The sequence below is a fragment of the Lactuca serriola genome, chromosome 6 (assembly GCF_051521515.1).
Source record: "Lactuca serriola cultivar US96UC23 chromosome 6, Lser_US96UC23_V15, whole genome shotgun sequence".
NCBI classification, from domain to species: Eukaryota; Viridiplantae; Streptophyta; class Magnoliopsida; order Asterales; family Asteraceae; genus Lactuca; species Lactuca serriola.
In genome coordinates, this window is record NC_136413.1 from 21,491,959 (window position 1) to 21,499,797 (window position 7,839).

Genomic DNA, 7,839 nt, shown 5'->3' on the forward strand with positions numbered 1-7,839 from the left:
GAGAAAGTCAAAGAGTTTGGTTTCTCTAGAAGTGAAGATGAGTTTTGTGTGTATATCAAGGCTAGTGGGAGTATAGTAACTTTTCTGGTGTTATATGTCGATGACATATTACTCATTGTCAACGACGTTCCAACCTTGAATGAAGTTAAGTCTTGGCTTGGAAAGTGTTTTGCCATGAAAGACCTAGGAGAAGCCGCCTATATTCTTGGGATTAGAATATTGAGAGATAGAAAGAAGAGACTAATTGGACTTAGTCAGAGCACATACTTGGATAAGGTACTAAAGAGGTTTAGTATGGAAAATTCCAAGAAGGGAGAGCTACCTATCCAGAGCAATACCAAATTGAGTAAGACTCAATGCCCGAGTACAGATGAGGAAATAGATGACATGAGTCGTGTACCTTATGCTTCCGCTGTCGGATCGATCATGTACGCTATGGCATGTACTCGCCCTGATGTGGCATTTGCTTTGAGCATGGTCAGTCACTATCAGGGAAACCCAGGTAGAGCTCATTGGATAGCCGTGAAGAATATACTCAAGTATTTGCGAAGAACAAAGGACTGGGTCCTTGTACTTGGTGTCAATGATACTTTGAGAGTAGATGGTTACAGTGATGCCAACTTTCAGACGGATAGAGATAACTTCCGTTCTCAGTCAGGCTGGGTATTCTTATTAAATGGAGGAGCAGTTACTTGGAAGAGTTCCAAGCAAGATACGATGGCTGATTCTACTTGTGAATCAGAGTACATAGCAGCAAGTGAAGCGTCGAAAGAAGCAGCTTGGTTGAGGAACTTCATTGGAGATCTCGGAGTTGTTCCAACCATCCAGGAGCCTATGGAACTGTTCTGCGATAATGAAGGAGCGGTTGCCTTGACAAAGGAACCGAGAGATCATGGTAAAACCAGACATATCGACAGAAAGTACCATTTCATCAGACATAGAGTAGAAGAAGGCCATCTTATAGTGAAAAGGGTGTCATTTGAGGATAACCCAGCAGATCCCCTCACAAAGGGTCTGAGTAGGGCTAAGCATATTCAGCATGCTCGGAGCATAGGACTGAAAGATGATATTAGTTTTAGTAGTTAGATTAGTTTTCTGAAACTTGTAACAAAGTAAATGTAATTGACTTTTGGTGATTAAATAATAAAGTATTATTTATAAGTTTGGGTTCTACCTTTTGTCAATGGTTTATTATTGTGTTTCATTTTTTTTGCATGTTTTACGTCCCGAATAATAAGATTATTCAAACTCCACAGTCGCTCGTACTTTTGGAAGTAAGTAGTGAATCAAGACTGTCATGAACTGGATTGTAGATTGTCTAAGGATAGACATGGCAATGTATTTGCTGCAACGTTCATGAGTACTCAAAAATTGAGATTTGAGTATTGGATAAACCCTCGCTTAGAGTATTACTTCATGGAATTCATCACGAGTAATACTGAGACGATAATATCTTATAATCTTGAAACAGAGATATATGAGTTGTGATTAGCAAGCCGGCTATGCATTGGTGATACGAAAACGCATCAGTAACTTGGTGTTATAAAACGTATTATCATGTATGGTTTGATGAGTAAAAGATACAAGCATATGAGTCAATGTTTTTCGTTCCTTTTGCCCTAACGGGAAAAGCGATATCTGTGGGCCCCTCGATGATTTGGTGTTGACTTGTGTGCTGGGCCCAGCCAGGACTAAATTGATGTGTTCAATTAGAAGTCCTACATCATCACAAATCAGGAATCGGGAAACATAGATTCTGGAAAAAGAGGTTGATTGCATTCCATGTCTTTTGTCTATGTATATCTAGCAGAACGAAGGATTATATGATCACTTATCTTAGGACACGTAACTGACTGGGTCAGAGTTCGGCAGCAGCTTTGTGGAAGCTACAATTTGCTGGTCAAATTTAGAAGGCATACTAGCAATTATAGTTACAGACTTATCCAAGTGGGAGACTGTTGGATTAGGTGTCTAAGCCCATAACTATAATTGGTATGTACTTGAATTGATAGCAGCACAGTCCTTTTGGGTTGCCCTCAAACCTAGCAACCAGACAAGGAAATTATGAAAGGAGAGATATTAATTTATTATAAGATTAATAAATTAATATAAATGAATTTATTAATATGTTAAAAGATTAATATATTAATAAGAAATCATTTTGTTTAATTAATTGTTAGCCAGAAATTAATTAGAATTAATTTTGGGGTTAAAAGAATTGATTATAAGGTGCAGGGACTAGTTTGCAATTATCTAATAGTTGAGTGGAAGGCTCTAGAACCCCCTTGGATAAGGGTGGATGAAATCTTTAGGGGGAAACCCTAATAATTTCATCCATAGGGGCTTGGATAAGGCCCTTGGGTTTGCTTAGGCCCTAAGCAAAGGATAACTAGGGTTTCCCCTAAACCCTAGACCCCTCAGCTATATAAGGAGCCTCCTGGTTCATGTTTTGGTCACTCTTTTCTTTTGAAGAAACCCTAAGGGCCGAAATTTTGCATACTCCCTCTCCCCTCTCTCCTCTACTTTCCTTCTTGCTAGTTTGGGTGTGATTCCATTAGAGGCATTACACTTGTGGTGCTAAGCTTCCAAGAAGATCAAGATCAAGATCAAGGGAATTATCAATTGTTTACTATAACAATTGAAAGGTATGTAATTACTAAACCCTAGTTTGTAAATTTCGATTATAGCCTCTCTCCTCTAGGGTTCTTGTTTTGCAATTCAAAGTTGTATGTTCAATAGATAAAACATAGATCGTTGCATGTGAACTTAGGAATTGTTTTCTAGTTTATTTGTTTTACCTAAAACCCATCACATGACACATGGTTGTACTAGTATAAAGTCTAAACCTTGAACTGTTATTTCTTAGATCTCCTCCTATGGAAGTCTAGGGGCATTTTTGGCCCGTTTTGGGACCATTCCTTGGCTTGGTCATTGCATAAGGTTATAACTTCAGATCTGGGAGCTTTGTGGCCTCTTTAGGCCTAAAGTTCCAAGCTTTAACTAGATCTAGATCTCCTTCATGCACTAAGTCCCCTAATAAAGATTTAATGGAGTGTTCTAGCCCTTTGATGCCATGCATGGACGTAAAGTTAGCAACTTTACGTAATATCTCAACCCTAGGGGTCCAGATCTATAGTTTGGGGCTTTAGATTCGAATGGAAGGGGCTGAATATGTTAAGACAGGAAAACTCGAAGAGTTGCCTTGACAACTCAACGAGTTGGGTCGGGTTTTTTCCCGCTTTCTGGATACTAAGTGAACTTGGTGAGTTGGCTAGGGTTTTCCCAGTTTTCTGAACACTGAAGAAATCGACGAGTTGCTCTGGTAACTCGGTGAGTTGTCTCGATCTTTTCACGATCTTCTGAGATATGAAGGAACTCGACGAGTCAGTAGATGCACTTGACGAGTTAGGTCAACATGGATGGTTGATTTTGACTTTGACCGTGGTTGAACAAGTTTGACTTATGAGGGTATTTTGATAATTTAAGATTTTGATGGAATTAGTCATATGGTGGTTACAGGCAGTTGAGTTCGGAGCTGTGAGTTGGGATTCAATTTTATCGGTTCAACACTACTCGTGAGGTGAGTTTTCCTCACTATGCTAACAGGGTCAAAGGCACCAAGGCCGACCCTTATTGAATTGTATCATGGTTTATCATAAGATGACATGTTTAGTGATCTGTTAGACCTGTATCATGGTATATAGGATGATGCTATGTTTAGTGATCTATTAGATATGTATCCTGGTATATAGGATGATGATATGATTAGTGATCTGTTAGATCTGTATGACTGTCTGTACATGTTAGCTAGCATTTGATATCTATGTGTTGATTGTGTGTTTGCGGGTGGGTTGAGGCTGTCTTGCTTTGTGCTCTAGGTCAACAGACCCAGGGCGACCCGAATAGACTGAAGGCCCAACGAGGTGTACTAGTCAGGCCGAAGGCCTGTAGAACGGTCCAGGCTGAAGGCCCAGTAGGGTGGTCCAGACATGCTGAAGGTTCTGAGAGTGGGCCAGATAGGCTGAAGGCCGATGAGGCGGTCCATTCATGCTGAAGACTATGTATGCATACTGTTTGTTATGATATTGTTATGGTTTATATGGCGTTGGTATTTTGGGGGAAATCACTAAGCTTCAGACTTACATTTTTGGATTTTGTTTCAGGTACTTCGGATAAGGCGAAGGCTTGATCGTGCACCTCCTCACATTTTATGATTTTGATTTATGGGATTCTATGATATGAAACTATTTTAAAAACATTTTGTGTTAAATAATGGTTTTTGGAAGTTTGGAAAAGTTTTAAATTTTTATGAATTTTATGGATGTTACAGGAACATTAGAATTTATGTAAAACTTAAGCGTATAATATATTTAGTTACTCAAATGAGTTGAAAGGTTCAATCATTAGGACACCCTGATTCTCAATTATTTGAAATGTTGTTATGCTAAAGTGAAAGTTCAATCTTCAAGACATTTTCATTTATGCATAAGTGTGGTTTTGTGTTTGCTTTTTGTTAATAAAGGATTATACTAAAATAGGGGAAGAATGTTGGTGATTTTAGTGTTATCAACATATGTTACTGTTGTTATTATTACTATTGAAATAGGTTGTTCAATTTACTATCCGAGGCTGGAGGTGCGGGGTGCACATTTGGAGTGACAAATGTGGACTCAGAAATAAGGATGTTATTTGGTCTAGAACTGGACCAAACCAGACCGGAACCGAATAAACTGAAAACAAAATAAGCCCCAAACTAAGAACCGAAAATGGGATCAAATACCACTATTCGGTTTCGACCGGTTCCGGTTCGGTTTCATTAAGAAATGTGTCATCTAAGAAGGTGTTCGGAATCATAATTGAGTCGAACCAGACCAGAACCAAAAAAACCAAAAATGAATAAGCCTTAAACTAAGAACTAAAAACAGGACGGAATACCACTACTTGGTTCCAACCAGTTCCGGTTCGGTTTTTTGGTTGAAAAACTCATCCATACTCAGGAATACAAGGATCCGGGGGTAGCACCCCTGGGTATAAGGTTCCAAGGGGCAGATCCCATTGTGGTTTTGTATAAAAGGAAAGGGTCCGAACATATCTTTCCTGCCAAAAACATATTGAGGATATCATGATGATGTAGGATGCTATTTTGTCTAATAACTACACTCAACCAACCTTTTTGGTGCCAATTTGGTGTATAACCACCATTTAACCGCATTCTTCCTTATATAAAAGGAAGATGAATGTTTCAGAAAAAAAAGAGTAAACTACACAAATGGTCCCTATGGTTTGGGGTAATTTGCGCGCTTGGTCCTTAATTTATTTTTTTAACTCGGAAAGTCCATACTGTTTGTTTTTGTTACGAGCTTGGTCCCTACTGTTTGTTTTTGTTACGCGCTTGGTCCCCATCTTACTTAAAAATACTATTATTTAAATAGGGAAAATGGTAGGGTAGATAAGGTAAGGTGAGCGGTGTGGGGTTGCGGGTGTGTTTATTTAAATAAATTAAAAAATCAAGGGAAAAATAGTTTTTTTAGGTAAGACAAGACCAAACGCATAACAAAAACAACACAGTAAGGACATTCCGAGTTACAAAAATAAGTTAGGGACCAAACGCACAAATTACCCTAAACCTAGGAATCATTCGTGTAATTTACTCGAAAAAAAGGTTACAACATTCATACACGAAATTTGATCATTAGCGTCTCTATATCTCTCTGAAACATATCACAACATGTATTACAAATTTTGAAAAGTTATACAATCACGATCCTTAAAACATGAGAGTTATATGGTTATTCGAAATTCTTAAATTCTAAAAAATATGTCATCTTGAACATGCTCTTAGATATGTCCTAAGGAATGAAGAAAAGACTTGAAATTGGTTCCTATATGAATCATCAAAACCTGTCATCTTCTCATTATTGATAACATATTTTTGTTTTATTATTATGCCAAGTCTTATGTCGTATTTTCTTACACAAAAACTTACAAAAATTAAAGTTTAGTCGTTTTAATATATATTATCATATTAACTAAAAATATCAAACAAAAAAGTAAATATTATCTTAGAACTAACTTTTTGTTGATCGACCCAATAGAAATGAACTAATTTTCGTTTTCGTACTTTAAAGTTTAAAGTCTCAAACGTGTATTAGCACTATTCATAAATCATAGATACATTGTGGTCGTTTTCATGATTATTATATGATAATCAGTGATAATATTTTTAAAGATATAAATATTTTTAAAGATATAACTAAGAGTTATATATGAAATTATGTTTGGTCGTTTTAGTTGTATTGTTTTTTATAAGTTTAGCATCGATTACCATGACACCATGTACATGTTAGGAAAATATAACCAAAAATTGTACGAAAGAACAAAAACATAAAGTTCTTGACTAAGGCCTGTGTTTAACACAGTTTTCTTAAAACAAATTCGCCCTATATGGGTGTTTGTTTCCCAGGAGACAACAGTAGAAAACAATTCTTCTAGATTGCCCGAACCCTCACTTGCTCCACATTATACCTTGGTTGCAGCAAGAGAGAAAAGATGAAGCAGAAGCGTAAGAGAGGAAGAGATTGATTTCGTTGCATTCGGTGTATTTAACCAGTCACAAATGGATTGTATATATACTACTTCAATGTAACCGATGTCATTAAACTGGAATCGTAACCGTCACAATTAAATAAGAAAATTAATCAAAGAATCAAAACTGAAATCTATGATTGATAGCTCTTAATTTGTTTTTGTAACCCTCACTTGGTCCAGATTATACCTTGGTTGCAGCAAGAGAGAAAAGATGAAGCAGAAGCGTAAGAGAGGAAGAGATTGATTTCATTTCATTTGGTGTATTTAACCAGTTATATAGAGATTGTATATATACTACTTCAATGTAACCGATGTCATTAAACTGGAATCGTAACCGTCACAATTAAATAAGAAAATTAATCAAAGAATCAAAACCGAAATCTATGATTGATAGCTCTTAATTTGTTTTTGTAACAGTTAACCAAAAAGAAAAAAATGCAAAAAAGGTTCTTGAACTTTTCTGGTCGACCGATGGTGTATTCATGTCTGCAGGACGCGCGGACACAAGTTCAGTGGGCCAAAGCCAATTTGGCTCACATTTGCACCCCCCTGCGTGCGCACGCAAGAGAGAGCCTTGGTTCTAATTAGTCTTACAAAGGTAGCTAGTCTTTGTAGTTATAAACCATTTTTTTTCTTCTTCCACCAATGTGGGATGAGTTTTAAAAACCCACTTGACTCATTTATCTTCTCTTCAATTGTCTTACTTTGACAAGTAATTCCTCATTTATTTTTAATCTGTTTTGAATGTGTGATATATCGAAAAGTAGATATCACGGAGGAGAACACAAATATATAATCAATAACTCGTTTTGATTATATTTAGAGTATTAAATTTGTGCTAAAAATGGAGAAAATCCATTTTTGGAAATTAATAAAATTAATTTTCCAACAGTACATGCGTTAGATTTTTTTTTTATTTTTATTTATTTATTTTTTAAGTTTGAAAGGAAACCACCGAGAAAAAATTATTATATAATAATATTTGTATAACCTATTCAAAAACATAATAATTAATCATATATTTGCAACAATTATTTATTTACAACGTTGGTTGTTTTGTCCGTAACTTTATAACGGTTAATTCAAATTAACATGTAAAATAGTTTAAAGATACAAATGACATTCTTTATATCTGGATTAATGATAAAATGATCATGTTGTACAATGAAATATAAAAATGAATGGACTAAAAAAACCAAATACAATCAATAATAGAAATTGCTAACATTATCATATGATTATAACAAAGAG